The 9,336-nt window shown below is 55.6% G+C and overlaps 17 non-coding genes and 3 pseudogenes across 17 annotated transcripts; all 20 read left to right on the plus strand.

The window, feature by feature from the left end:
• The first annotated feature begins 205 nt into the window (after nucleotides 1-205).
• On the plus strand, nucleotides 206-324 carry LOC135599568 (5S ribosomal RNA). The gene has a single exon (XR_010481922.1). It is a non-coding gene; the product is annotated as a 5S ribosomal RNA (ribosomal RNA).
• Nucleotides 325-674: 350 nt separating this feature from the next.
• On the plus strand, nucleotides 675-793 carry LOC135601223 (5S ribosomal RNA). Its single transcript, XR_010483523.1, has one exon. It is a non-coding gene; the product is annotated as a 5S ribosomal RNA (ribosomal RNA).
• A 350-nt stretch (nucleotides 794-1,143) lies between these two features.
• Nucleotides 1,144-1,262, plus strand: LOC135603772 (5S ribosomal RNA). The gene has a single exon (XR_010484157.1). It is a non-coding gene; the product is annotated as a 5S ribosomal RNA (ribosomal RNA).
• A 349-nt stretch (nucleotides 1,263-1,611) lies between these two features.
• On the plus strand, nucleotides 1,612-1,730 carry LOC135600868 (5S ribosomal RNA). The gene has a single exon (XR_010483179.1). It is a non-coding gene; the product is annotated as a 5S ribosomal RNA (ribosomal RNA).
• Nucleotides 1,731-2,080: 350 nt separating this feature from the next.
• LOC135600870 (5S ribosomal RNA) lies at nucleotides 2,081-2,199 on the plus strand. Its single transcript, XR_010483181.1, has one exon. It is a non-coding gene; the product is annotated as a 5S ribosomal RNA (ribosomal RNA).
• A 350-nt stretch (nucleotides 2,200-2,549) lies between these two features.
• LOC135603783 (5S ribosomal RNA) lies at nucleotides 2,550-2,668 on the plus strand. Its single transcript, XR_010484158.1, has one exon. It is a non-coding gene; the product is annotated as a 5S ribosomal RNA (ribosomal RNA).
• A 350-nt stretch (nucleotides 2,669-3,018) lies between these two features.
• On the plus strand, nucleotides 3,019-3,137 carry LOC135602228 (5S ribosomal RNA; annotated as a pseudogene).
• A 350-nt stretch (nucleotides 3,138-3,487) lies between these two features.
• LOC135600871 (5S ribosomal RNA) lies at nucleotides 3,488-3,606 on the plus strand. Its single transcript, XR_010483182.1, has one exon. It is a non-coding gene; the product is annotated as a 5S ribosomal RNA (ribosomal RNA).
• A 350-nt stretch (nucleotides 3,607-3,956) lies between these two features.
• LOC135603794 (5S ribosomal RNA) lies at nucleotides 3,957-4,075 on the plus strand. Its single transcript, XR_010484159.1, has one exon. It is a non-coding gene; the product is annotated as a 5S ribosomal RNA (ribosomal RNA).
• Nucleotides 4,076-4,425: 350 nt separating this feature from the next.
• Nucleotides 4,426-4,544, plus strand: LOC135601224 (5S ribosomal RNA). Its single transcript, XR_010483524.1, has one exon. It is a non-coding gene; the product is annotated as a 5S ribosomal RNA (ribosomal RNA).
• A 350-nt stretch (nucleotides 4,545-4,894) lies between these two features.
• LOC135603805 (5S ribosomal RNA) lies at nucleotides 4,895-5,013 on the plus strand. Its single transcript, XR_010484160.1, has one exon. It is a non-coding gene; the product is annotated as a 5S ribosomal RNA (ribosomal RNA).
• A 349-nt stretch (nucleotides 5,014-5,362) lies between these two features.
• LOC135601153 (5S ribosomal RNA) lies at nucleotides 5,363-5,481 on the plus strand. Its single transcript, XR_010483455.1, has one exon. It is a non-coding gene; the product is annotated as a 5S ribosomal RNA (ribosomal RNA).
• A 349-nt stretch (nucleotides 5,482-5,830) lies between these two features.
• Nucleotides 5,831-5,949, plus strand: LOC135600872 (5S ribosomal RNA). The gene has a single exon (XR_010483183.1). It is a non-coding gene; the product is annotated as a 5S ribosomal RNA (ribosomal RNA).
• A 350-nt stretch (nucleotides 5,950-6,299) lies between these two features.
• LOC135600186 (5S ribosomal RNA) lies at nucleotides 6,300-6,418 on the plus strand. The gene has a single exon (XR_010482513.1). It is a non-coding gene; the product is annotated as a 5S ribosomal RNA (ribosomal RNA).
• A 350-nt stretch (nucleotides 6,419-6,768) lies between these two features.
• On the plus strand, nucleotides 6,769-6,887 carry LOC135601705 (5S ribosomal RNA; annotated as a pseudogene).
• A 350-nt stretch (nucleotides 6,888-7,237) lies between these two features.
• On the plus strand, nucleotides 7,238-7,356 carry LOC135603397 (5S ribosomal RNA; annotated as a pseudogene).
• A 350-nt stretch (nucleotides 7,357-7,706) lies between these two features.
• Nucleotides 7,707-7,825, plus strand: LOC135600873 (5S ribosomal RNA). Its single transcript, XR_010483184.1, has one exon. It is a non-coding gene; the product is annotated as a 5S ribosomal RNA (ribosomal RNA).
• Nucleotides 7,826-8,175: 350 nt separating this feature from the next.
• Nucleotides 8,176-8,294, plus strand: LOC135602599 (5S ribosomal RNA). The gene has a single exon (XR_010484000.1). It is a non-coding gene; the product is annotated as a 5S ribosomal RNA (ribosomal RNA).
• Nucleotides 8,295-8,644: 350 nt separating this feature from the next.
• Nucleotides 8,645-8,763, plus strand: LOC135600874 (5S ribosomal RNA). The gene has a single exon (XR_010483185.1). It is a non-coding gene; the product is annotated as a 5S ribosomal RNA (ribosomal RNA).
• Nucleotides 8,764-9,113: 350 nt separating this feature from the next.
• LOC135602610 (5S ribosomal RNA) lies at nucleotides 9,114-9,232 on the plus strand. Its single transcript, XR_010484001.1, has one exon. It is a non-coding gene; the product is annotated as a 5S ribosomal RNA (ribosomal RNA).
• The last annotated feature ends 104 nt before the right edge of the window (nucleotides 9,233-9,336 follow it).

Here is a 9,336-nt window from a genome sequence, read left to right on the forward strand (position 1 = left end):
GTTCGTTCTAGAAAGTGCCGATGGTTTCTGCACGCGCTTGCCATGACCGATACGCAGTCGTCGGGCTAGGGCTCGGAGAGAGCTTGCAATAGGGATTTCATGACCGTTCGAGAAAGCGCCGACGGATTCGTGACGGACAAGAGGCTCCGGACGTTGATGCGCCGACTGCGACGTGCACATAGGCGAGGGACGAAGCACGCGAAACGGGTGCGATAATGCCAGCACTAAATCCCCGGATCCCATCAAAACTCCGAAGTTAAGCGTGCTTGGGCCAGAGTAGTACTAGGATGGGTGACCCCTTGGGAAGTCCTCGTGTTGCACTCCTTTTTTCATCCCGAGATACGAAACGTCTCCCGTAGAGCTCCGAGACGATTGTTTTGGGGTTGGAAATTTGCCGTGACCGCTACGCAGTCAATATCGAGGGGCTCGGAGAGAGCTTTCCGGATTGGGGTCGCAATAGCGATTCCGAGTTCGTTCTAGAAAGTGCCGATGGTTTCTGCACGCGCTTGCCGTGACCGATACGCAGTCGTCGGGCTAGGGCTCGGAGAGAGCTTGCAATAGGGATTTCGAGACCGATCGAGAAAGCGCCGACGGTTTCGTGACGGGCAAGAGGCTTCGGACGTTGATGCGCCGACTGCGACGTGCACATAGGCGAGTGACGAAGCACACGAAACGGGTGCGATAATGCCAGCACTAAATCACCGGATCCCATCAAAACTCCGAAGTTAAGCGTTCTTTGGCCAGAGTAGTACTAGGATGGGTGACCCCCTGGGAAGTCCTCGTGTTGCATTCCTTTTTGCATCCCGAGATACGAAACATCTCCCGTAGAGCTCCGAGACGATTGTTTTGGGGCTGGAAATTTGCCGTGACCGCTACGCTGTCAGTATCGCGGGGCTCGGAGAGAGCTTTCCTGATTGGGGTCGCAATAGCGATTCCGAGTTCGTTCTAGAAAGTGCCGATGGTTTCTGCACGCGCTTGCCATGACCGATACGCAGTCATCGGGCTAGGGCTCGGAGAGAGCTTGCAATAGGGATTTCGAGACCGTTCGAGAAAGCGCCGACGGTTTCGTGACGGACAAGAGGCTCCGGACGTTGATGCGCCGACTGCGACGTGCACATAAGCGTGGGACGAAGCACGCGAAACGGGTGCGATAATGCCAGCACTAAATCCCCGGATCCCATCAAAACTCCGAAGTTAAGCGTGCTTGGGCCAGAGTAGTACTAGGATGGGTGACCCCCTGGGAAGTCCTCGTGTTGCACTCCTTTTTTCATCCCGAGATACGAAACGTCTCCCGTAGAGCTCCGAGACGATTGTTTTGGGGCTGGAAATTTGCCGTGACCGCTACGCAGTCAGTATCGAGGGGCTCGGAGAGAGCTTTCCGGATTGGGGTCGCAATAGCGATTCCGAGTTCGTTCTAGAAAGTGCCGATGGTTTCTGCACGCGCTTGCCGTGACCGATACGCAGTTGTCGGGCTAGGGCTCGGAGAGAGCTTGCAATAGGGATTTCGAGACCGATCGAGAAAGCGCCGACGGTTTCGTGACGGGCAAGAGGCTTCGGACGTTGATGCGCCGACTGCGACGTGCACATAGGCGAGTGACGAGCACACAAAACGGGTGCGATAATGCCAGCACTAAATCACCGGATCCCATCAAAACTCCGAAGTTAAGCGTTCTTTGGCCAGAGTAGTACTAGGATGGGTGACCCCCTGGGAAGTCCTCGTGTTGCACTCCTTTTTGCATCCCGAGATACGAAACATCTCCCGTAGAGCTCCGAGACGATTGTTTTGGGGCTGGAAATTTGCCGTGACCGCTACGCTGTCAGTATCGCGGGGCTCGGAGAGAGCTTTCCTGATTGGGGTCACAATAGCGATTCCGAGTTCGTTCTAGAAAGTGCCGATGGTTTCTGCACGCGCTTGCCATGACCGATACGCAGTCGTCGGGCTAGGGCTCGGAGAGAGCTTGCAATAGGGATTTCGAGACCGTTCGAGAAAACGCCGACGGTTTCGTGACGGGCAAGAGGCTCCGGACGTTGATGCGCCGACTGCGACGTGCACATAGGCGAGTGACGAAGCACGCGAAACGGGTGCGATAATGCCAGCACTAAATCACCGGATCCCATCAAAACTCCGAAGTTAAGCGTTCTTTGGCCAGAGTAGTACTAGGATGGGTGACCCCCTGGGAAGTCCTCGTGTTGCACTCCTTTTTGCATCCCGAGATACGAAACATCTCCCGTAGAGCTCCGAGACGATTGTTTTGGGGCTGGAAATTTGCCGTGACCGCTATGCTGTCAGTATCGAGGGGCTCGGAGAGAGCTTTCCGGATTGGGGTCGCTATAGCGATTCGGAGTTCGTTCTAGAAAGTGCCGATGGTTTCTGCACGCGCTTGCCATGACCGATACGCAGTCGTCGGGCTAGGGCTCGGAGAGAGTTTGCAATAGGGATTTCATGACCGTTCGAGAAAGTGCCGACGGATTCGTGACGGACAAGAGGCTCCGGACGTTGATGCGCCGACTGCGACGTGCACATAGGCGAGGGACGAAGCACGCGAAACGGGTGCGATAATGCCAGCACTAAATCCCCGGATCCCATCAAAACTCCGAAGTTAAGCGTGCTTGGGCCAGAGTAGTACTAGGATGGGTGACCCCCTGGGAAGTCCTCGTGTTGCACTCCTTTTTTCATCCCGAGATACGAAACGTCTCCCGTAGAGCTCCGAGACGATTGTTTTGGGGTTGGAAATTTGCCGTGACCGCTACGCAGTCAATATCGAGGGGCTCGGAGAGAGCTTTCCGGATTGGGGTCGCAATAGCGATTCCGAGTTCGTTCTAGAAAGTGCCGATGGTTTCTGCACGCGCTTGCCGTGACCGATACGCAGTCGTCGGGCTAGGGCTCGGAGAGAGCTTGCAATAGGGATTTCGAGACCGATCGAGAAAGCGCCGACGGTTTCGTGACGGGCGAGAGGCTTCGGACGTTGATGCGCCGACTGCGACGTGCACATAGGCGAGTGACGAAGCACACGAAACGGGTGCGATAATGCCAGCACTAAATCACCGGATCCCATCAAAATTCCGAAGTTAAGCGTTCTTTGGCCAGAGTAGTACTAGGATGGGTGACCCCCTGGGAAGTCCTCGTGTTGCATTCCTTTTTGCATCCCGAGATACGAAACATCTCCCGTAGAGCTCCGAGACGATTGTTTTGGGGCTGGAAATTTGCCGTGACCGCTACGCTGTCAGTATCGCGGGGCTCGGAGAGAGCTTTCCTGATTGGGGTCACAATAGCGATTCCGAGTTCGTTCTAGAAAGTGCCGATGGTTTCTGCACGCGCTTGCCATGACCGATACGCAGTCTTCGGGCTAGGGCTCGGAGAGAGCTTGCAATAGGGATTTCGAGACCGTTCGAGAAAGCGCCGATGGTTTCGTGACGGGCAAGAGGCTCCGGACGTTGATGCGCCGACTGCGACGTGCACATAGGCGAGTGACGAAGCACGCGAAACGGGTGCGATAATGCCAGCACTAAATCACCGGATCCCATCAAAACTCCGAAGTTAAGCGTTCTTTGGCCAGAGTAGTACTAGGATGGGTGACCCCCTGGGAAGTCCTCGTGTTGCACTCCTTTTTGCATCCCGAGATACGAAACATCTCCCGTAGAGCTCCGAGACGATTGTTTTGGGGCTGGAAATTTGCCGTGACCGCTATGCTGTCAGTATCGAGGGGCTCGGAGAGAGCTTTCCGGATTGGGGTCGCTATAGCGATTCGGAGTTCGTTCTAGAAAGTGCCGATGGTTTCTGCACGCGCTTGCCATGACCGATACGCAGTCGTCGGGCTAGGGCTCGGAGAGAGCTTGCAATAGGGATTTCATGACCGTTCGAGAAAGCGCCGACGGATTCGTGACGGACAAGAGGCTCCGGACGTTGATGCGCCGACTGCGACGTGCACATAGGCGAGGGACGAAGCACGCGAAACGGGTGCGATAATGCCAGCACTAAATCCCCGGATCCCATCAAAACTCCGAAGTTAAGCGTGCTTGGGCCAGAGTAGTACTAGGATGGGTGACCCCCTGGGAAGTCCTCGTGTTGCACTCCTTTTTTCATCCCGAGATACGAAACGTCTCCCGTAGAGCTCCGAGACGATTGTTTTGGGGTTGGAAATTTGCCGTGACCGCTACGCAGTCAATATCGAGGGGCTCGGAGAGAGCTTTCCGGATTGGGGTCGCAATAGCGATTCCGAGTTCGTTCTAGAAAGTGCCGATGGTTTCTGCACGCGCTTGCCGTGACCGATACGCAGTCGTCGGGCTAGGGCTCGGAGAGATCTTGCAATAGGGATTTCGAGACCGATCGAGAAAGCGCCGACGGTTTCGTGACGGGCAAGAGGCTTCGGACGTTGATGCGCCGACTGCGACGTGCACATAGGCGAGTGACGAAGCACACGAAACGGGTGCGATAATGCCAGCACTAAATCACCGGATCCCATCAAAACTCCGAAGTTAAGCGTTCTTTGGCCAGAGTAGTACTAGGATGGGTGACCCCCTGGGAAGTCCTCGTGTTGCATTCCTTTTTGCATCCCGAGATACGAAACATCTCCCGTAGAGCTCCGAGACGATTGTTTTGGGGCTGGAAATTTGCCGTGACCGCTACGCTGTCAGTATCGCGGGGCTCGGAGAGAGCTTTCCTGATTGGGGTCGCAATAGCGATTCCGAGTTCGTTCTAGAAAGTGCCGATGGTTTCTGCACGCGCTTGCCATGACCGATACGCAGTCGTCGGGCTAGGGCTCGGAGAGAGCTTGCAATAGGGATTTCGAGACCGTTCGAGAAAGCGCCGACGGTTTCGTGACGGACAAGAGGCTCCGGACGTTGATGCGCCGACTGCGACGTGCACATAAGCGTGGGACGAAGCACGCGAAACGGGTGCGATAATGCCAGCACTAAATCCCCGGATCCCATCAAAACTCCGAAGTTAAGCGTGCTTGGGCCAGAGTAGTACTAGGATGGGTGACCCCCTGGGAAGTCCTCGTGTTGCACTCCTTTTTTCATCCCGAGATACGAAACGTCTCCCGTAGAGCTCCGAGACGATTGTTTTGGGGCTGGAAATTTGCCGTGACCGCTACGCAGTCAGTATCGAGGGGCTCGGAGAGAGCTTTCCGGATTGGGGTCGCAATAGCGATTCCGAGTTCGTTCTAGAAAGTGCCGATGGTTTCTGCACGCGCTTGCCGTGACCGATACGCAGTTGTCGGGCTAGGGCTCGGAGAGAGCTTGCAATAGGGATTTCGAGACCGATCGAGAAAGCGCCGACGGTTTCGTGACGGGCAAGAGGCTTCGGACGTTGATGCGCCGACTGCGACGTGCACATAGGTGAGTGACGAGCACACAAAACGGGTGCGATAATGCCAGCACTAAATCACCGGATCCCATCAAAACTCCGAAGTTAAGTGTTCTTTGGCCAGAGTAGTACTAGGATGGGTGACCACCTGGGAAGTCCTCGTGTTGCACTCCTTTTTGCATCCCGAGATACGAAACATCTCCCGTAGAGCTCCGAGACGATTGTTTTGGGGCTGGAAATTTGCCGTGACCGCTACGCTGTCAGTATCGCGGGGCTCGGAGAGAGCTTTCCTGATTGGGGTCGCAATAGCGATTCCGAGTTCGTTCTAGAAAGTGCCGATGGTTTCTGCACGCGCTTGCCATGACCGATACGCAGTCGTCGGGCTAGGGCTCGGAGAGAGCTTGCAATAGGGATTTCGAGACCGATCGAGAAAGCGCCGACGGTTTCGTGACGGGCAAGAGGCTTCGGACGTTGATGCGCCGACTGCGACGTGCACATAGGCGAGTGACGAGCACACAAAACGGGTGCGATAATGCCAGCACTAAATCACCGGATCCCATCAAAACTCCGAAGTTAAGCGTTCTTTGGCCAGAGTAGTACTAGGATGGGTGACCCCCTGGGAAGTCCTCGTGTTGCACTCCTTTTTGCATCCCGAGATACGAAACATCTCCCGTAGAGCTCCGAGACGATTGTTTTGGGGCTGGAAATTTGCCGTGACCGCTATGCTGTCAGAATCGAGGGGCTCGGAGAGAGCTTTCCGGATTGGGGTCGCTATAGCGATTCGGAGTTCGTTCTAGAAAGTGCCGATGGTTTCTGCACGCGCTTGCCATGACCGATACGCAGTCGTCGGGCTAGGGCTCGGAGAGAGCTTGCAATAGGGATTTCATGACCGTTCGAGAAAGCGCCGACGGTTTCGTGACGGGCAAGAGGCTCCGGACGTTGATGCGCCGATTGCGACGTGCACATAGGCGAGTGACGAAGCACGCGAAACGGGTGCGATAATGCCAGCACTAAATCACCGGATCCCATCAAAACTCCGAAGTTAAGCGTGCTTGGGCCAGAGTAGTTCTAGGATGGGTGTCCCCCTGGGAAGTCCTCGTGTTGCACTCCTTTTTGCATCCCGAGATACGAAACATCTCCCGTAGAGCTCCGAGACGATTGTTTTGGGGCTGGAAATTTGCCGTGACCGCTACGCAGTCAGTATCGAGGGGCTCGGAGAGTGCTTTCCGGATTGGGGTCGCAATAGCGATTCCGAGTTCGTTCTAGAAAGTGCCGATGGTTTCTGCACGCGCTTGCCGTGACCGATACGCAGTCGTTGGGCTAGGGCTCGGAGAGAGCTTGCAATTGGGATTTCGAGACCGTTCGAGAAAGCGCCGACGGTTTCGTGACGGGCAAGAGGCTCCGGACGTTGATGCGCCGACTGCGACGTGCACATAGGCGAGGGACGAAGCACCCGAAACGGGTGCGATAATGCCAGCACTACATCCCCGGATCCCATCAAAACTCCGAAGTTAAGCGTGCTTTGGCCAGAGTAGTACTAGGATGGGTGTCCCCCTGGGAAGTCCTCGTGTTGCACTCCTTTTTGCATCCCGAGATACGAAACATCTCCCGTAGAGCTCCGAGATGATTGTTTTGGGGCTGGAAATTTGCCGTGACCGCTACGTTGTCAGTATCGCGGGGCTCGGAGAGAGCTTTCCTGATAGGGGTCGCAATAGCGATTCCGAGTTCGTTCTAGAAAGTGCCGATGGTTTCTGCACGCGCTTGCCATGACCGATACGCAGTCGTCGGGCTAGGGCTCGGAGAGAGCTTGCAATAGGGATTTCGAGACCGTTCGAGAAAGCGCCGACGGTTTCGTGACGGGCAAGAGGCTCCGGACGTTGATGCGCCGACTGCGACGTGCACATAGGCGAGGGACGAAGCACCCGAAACGGGTGCGATAATGCCAGCACTACATCCCCGGATCACATCAAAACTTCGAAGTTAAGCGTGCTTTGGCCAGAGTAGTACTAGGATGGGTGTCCCCCTGGGAAGTCCTCGTGTTGCACTCCTTTTTGCATCCCGAGATACGAAACATCTCCCGTAGAGCTCCGAGACGATTGTTTTGGGGCTGGAAATTTGCCGTGACCGCTACTCTGTCAGTATCGCGGGGCTCGGAGAGAGCTTTCCTGATTGGGGTCGCAATAGCGATTCCGAGTTCGTTCTAGAAAGTGCCGATGGTTTCTGCACGCGCTTGCCATGACCGATACGCAGTCGTCGGGCTAGGGCTCGGAGAGAGCTTGCAATAGGGATTTCGAGACCGTTCGAGAAAGCGCCGACGGTTTCGTGATGGGCAAGAGGCTCCGGACGTTGATGCGCCGACTGCGACGTGCACATAGGCGAGTGACGAAGCACGCGAAACGGGTGCGATAATGCCAGCACTAAATCACCGGATCCCATCAAAACTCCGAAGTTAAGCGTTCTTTGGCCAGAGTAGTACTAGGATGGGTGACCCCCTGGGAAGTCCTCGTGTTGCACTCCTTTTTGCATCCCGAGATACGAAACATCTCCCGTAGAGCTCCGAGACGATTGTTTTGGGGCTGGAAATTTGCCGTGACCGCTACGCTGTCAGTATCGCGGGGCTCGGAGAGAGCTTTCCTAATTGGGGTCGCAATAGCGATTTTGAGTTCGTTCTAGAAAGTGCCGATGGTTTCTGCACGCGCTTGCCAAGACCGATACGCAGTCGTCGGGCTAGGGCTCGGAGAGAGCTTGCAATAGGGATTTCGAGACCGTTCGAGAAAGCGCCGACGGTTTCGTGACGGGCAAGAGGCTCCGGACGTTGATGCGCCGACTGCGACGTGCACATAGGCGAGTGACGAAGCACGCGAAACGGGTGCGATAATGCCAGCACTAAATCACCGGATCCCATCAAAACTCCGAAGTTAAGCGTGCTTGGGCCAGAGTAGTACTAGGATGGGTGTCCCCCTGGGAAGTCCTCGTGTTGCACTCCTTTTTGCCTCCCGAGATACGAAACATGTCCCGTAGAGCACCGAGACGATTGTTTTGGGGCTGGAAATTTGCCGTGACCGCTACGCTGTCAGTATCGCGGGGCTCGGAGAGAGCTTTCCTGATTGGGGTCGCAATAGCGATTCCGAGTTCGTTCTAGAAAGTGCCGATGGTTTCTGCACGCGCTTGCCATGACCGATACGCAGTCGTCGGGCTAGGGCTCGGAGAGAGCTTGCAATAGGGATTTCGAGACCGTTCGAGAAAGCGCCGACGGTTTCGTGACGGGCAAGAGGCTCCGGACGTTGATGCGCCGACTGCGACGTGCACTTAGGCGAGTGACGAAGCACGCGAAACGGGTGCGATAATGCCAGCACTAAATCACCGGATCCCATCAAAACTCCGAAGTTAAGCGTTCTTTGGCCAGAGTAGTACTAGGATGGGTGACCCCCTGGGAAGTCCTCGTGTTGCACTCCTTTTTGCATCCCGAGATACGAAACATCTCCCGTAGAGCTCCGAGACGATTGTTTTGGGGCTGGAAATTTGCCGTGACCGCTACGCTGTCAGTATCGCGGGGCTCGGAGAGAGCTTTCCTGATTGGGGTCGCAATAGCGATTCCGAGTTCATTCTAGAAAGTGCCGATGGTTTCTGCACGCGCTTGCCATGACCGATACGCAGTCGTCGGGCTAGGGCTCGGAGAGAGCTTGCAATAGGGATTTCGAGACCGTTCGAGAAAGCGCCGACGGTTTCGTGACGAGCAAGAGGCTCCGGACGTTGATGCGCCGACTGCGACGTGCACATAGGCGAGTGACGAAGCACGCGAAACGGGTGCGATAATGCCAGCACTAAATCACCGGATCCCATCAAAACTCCGAAGTTAAGCGTGCTTGGGCCAGAGTAGTACTAGGATGGGTGTCCCCCTGGGAAGTCCTCGTGTTGCACTCCTTTTTGCATCCCGAGATACGAAACATCTCCCGTAGAGCTCCGAGACGATTGTTTTGGGGCTGGAAATTTGCCGTGACCGCTACGCAGTCAGTATCGAGGGGCTC

The sequence above is a fragment of the Musa acuminata genome, chromosome BXJ2-1 (assembly GCF_036884655.1).
Source record: "Musa acuminata AAA Group cultivar baxijiao chromosome BXJ2-1, Cavendish_Baxijiao_AAA, whole genome shotgun sequence".
Taxonomy (NCBI): Eukaryota; Viridiplantae; Streptophyta; class Magnoliopsida; order Zingiberales; family Musaceae; genus Musa; species Musa acuminata.